Below are 3,657 nucleotides of genomic sequence, written 5' to 3'. Positions count from 1 at the left end.
AAATTAACATCAAACTATCGTACCTACACAGAGTAAATTACAGATTCAACTTAAAAAAACTAAATTGGCAAAACTTCTATGCCAAATTAGAACAAAACAAGAGTTACTTTAATAGCATTGTATATACTAATATGAATTCTACTGATAGATATGACTCCTTTGTAAATTTTATACAGAAAACTATAATCAATTCACTACCCCCTAAGCCTAACCTACGAAAATCTCAGGTCACTTTGAATTCCATCGCTCAAACTAAGAAATGTATCTGGTGGAACGCCGCGTGCGACAAGGCAATGAGACAAAAAAAAGCGACAAATCAATAACATATAGATTCACCTTGCAACAATATGTCGAAATAAACAGACTAGAAGCAAATGTAACAAAAACTTTACGCGAAGAAAAGAAAAAATCTTTTAGTTCCTTTTGCGGGAGAGTCAGCTCCAGTACTAAACCTAGCGACTTTTGGAGAACCGTAAAAATTTTTTAAATAGTCTCAAAGAAAAAGACGTTTATTCAGGAAATATTAAAACCGAAGAAAACATCAAAACTCTCATAGACGATTTGTGCTCTTCTAAAGTCATAAAGACTGATGCCTTGAACCGCTTGAGCGAAATGACCGGCGATCACGCTCAAGTACTTGAATCTGAAAACCTAGACATCCTCTTTTCATACGAAGAGCTTATATATATTATGAACAATATCAATGTAAAATCCGCGCCCGGTCTAGACAAAGTCACATACGAAATTTTGGTCAATCTACCAGAATTCTATCAAAGAGTCCTCTTAGACCTGTACAATGACATGTACTATAATCAATGCTTCCCTGAGGGCTGGAGTGACTACTTAGTCATTTTCATTCCCATAGGTAACGCAAATAAAGTAAGACTGATTTCATTGGCATCATGCCTATTAAAAATAATGGAAAAACTTATCAAGGAAAGGCTCCAGTGGTGGCTGGAAAAAACAGCGTTCTTGCTCCGACTCAGTTCGGGTTCCGTAAGAACAAGTCTTGTATTGACAACATAAGTATCCTTACATCTGATATTCATAGAAATTTTTATACCAAAAACACCACCTCGGCCTTATTCCTCGACATTAAAGGTGCTTATAACGATGTGATTCCTGACATATTAATAGACGACTTAATTGATATTGGACATCATAAGAGAATGATAGCCTTTATTAAAAACTTGATATTTAAAAGAAATGTCACCTTTTGTACTCTCACTGAAATAATTATAAAAATCGTTGAAAAAGGCTTACCACAAGGCAGTGTACTGAGCTGTGTACTTTATGCAATCTATACAAGAAAACTCAATATAATTATAGATCAGTCATTAAAAATGTTAGAATTCGCAGACGACATTGTAATATATGACACCAGTAAAAGAAATTGCACAGATCAAGTTCAAACTTTAGAAATCGAAAACTCTAAATTGGTCTCATATCTTAAAAATAGAGGACTCAAGATCGCCGAAAATAAATGTGTACTCGTGATCTTTGACAACTCCACTAAGCGCCTTAACTAAGACTGTGATATCTCGTTAAAAATTAATAATCTAAGTATCAAACCGTCCGATGAAGTCAAATTCTTAGGAATGACCTTGGATCGACGTCTCAATTGGTGCAAACACACGAAGGACCTTGTAAATAGATGCAAATTTAGTCTAAAAATTCTCAGCTTTCTCAGATCCACCTGGTGGGGAGTCGATCGCTATTCTCCTTGTACACCGCTTTAATTAGATCTAAGATTGAATATGGAGGGTTTTTCATGACCCCTTGCGACCCGAAAAATATATAAAACCTATAAAAGGTTCAAAACTCAGCGATTCGAATCGCTATGGGTTACAGAAATAGTACTCCCATAAACGTGATGGTTGCCGAATCTAAGATTCCCTACTTGCAACAGAGAATAAAATTAATTTGCTTCAAGTACACAATTAAATGCATGGCTTCGAATCAACATCGCATTCTCAACATTCTAGACGATATTATATCATTGAACGATTATTTTGAAAATTCTTATAATTCCAATTTGTCTCTCTTAGCTGAATGCTATCAAAAAGTTTGGTTCCTAAAAGATTCTATTATCAACTCGGACAAACACATAAAATACAGTAAAAATTTCCATGACCTCAAATTCAAAGCAAATGTCATACTCGAATCCGGTAAAAAACTCTCTAAGTCTAAAAATCCTAACGCCGATTTTAACACTTTGTTTCCTGTCAATAACAGTATTACATATACAAGGTGTGTTCAAAAAATACCCGGAATTTTTTAATTTCGCCGGTCTGGAGAGTCCGATTGTCAAAATTTTTTTTTATTGTGTTGGTATACGAGGTGTGATCAAAAAGTAAGGTGAATTTTTATTTTTCTCAAAAAATATTTATTTATTCATAAATTTTTATTTTATCTCCTTCAAAGTAATCCCCCTCGGATATAATGCACTTGTGCCAATGCTTTTTCCAATCCTCAAAGCATTTCAAAAAATCATTTTTTGTGATCTTGTTTAGTTCATCCTTCGATGCCGTCTTTATCTCCTCAATCGTGGCAAAACGCCGTCCTTTCATGGGCCTCTTCAGTTTTGGGAACAAGAAGAAGTCACAGGGGGCCAGATCTGGGGAATACGGTGCCTGTGGCATCGTTACTGTGTTTTGATTTTAGCCAAAAATTCGCGTACAAGCAACGATGTGTGAGCAGGGGCGTTATCATGGTGCAAAAGCCAATTTTTATTTTTCCACAAATTCTGACGTTTCTGGCGGATTTCTTCGCGCAAATTGCGCATAACTTGCAGGTAATATTCCTTATTTACTGTTCTACCCTGTGGCAAGAACTCATGATGCACCATGCCCCTGCAGTCAAAGAAAACTGTAAGCAAAACCTTTACATTTGATCGAACTTGGCGTGCTTTTTTTGGTCTTGGTGATCCAGACTGCCTCCACTGGGACGATTGAGTCTTAGTCTCGACGTCATAACCGTATACCCATGTTTCGTCACCTGTTATAACCCTGTTGAGTAAATCTGGATCATCGTTGACATCATTCAGTAGCTCTTGGGCGATGCTCATGCGACGTTTCTTTTGGTCGAAATTGAGCAATTTCGGAACAAACTTCGCTGACACACGTCTCATGTCTAAAACACTCGTCAAAATTGATTGGCACGAACCAAATGAGATGCCAATATCATCAGCAATTTCTCTAATGGTAATTCGACGATTTCCCAACACTATTTTCTTCACTTCTTCAACATTCTCATCAGTTGTTGATGTGCTGGGGCGTCCAGAACGAGGTTCGTCGTCGGTGTCTTCTCGGCCTTCTTGGAAGAGTTTATACCACTTGTAAACATTTTTTTGGCTTAAAGTAGACTCACCGTATGCCACTTTCAGCATTTCAAGTGTTTTGGAACATTTGATTCCATTTTTCACACAAAATTTAATGCAAACTCTTTGATCCATGTTTTTAGATAGCAGCAAATCGTGGAGCACGCAAAACACTTCTAACCTTGATGCCTCTCACAAACAAACCAAACATACTACAAAGCTGAAATTTCGAACGTATGTTCTAGACGAGTGTACCGACATAACCAAATAAAAAAGTCGAAGATCGAACGGACGTAGCCCCCTAAATTTCAAAATTCACCTTACTTTTTGATCACACC

This window comes from Phymastichus coffea, unplaced genomic scaffold (assembly GCF_024137745.1).
Source record: "Phymastichus coffea isolate CEN01 unplaced genomic scaffold, Cenicafe_Pcof_1.1 PCOF00009, whole genome shotgun sequence".
Taxonomy (NCBI): domain Eukaryota; kingdom Metazoa; phylum Arthropoda; class Insecta; order Hymenoptera; family Eulophidae; genus Phymastichus; species Phymastichus coffea.
Note: the sequence above shows the minus strand (reverse complement) of the source record.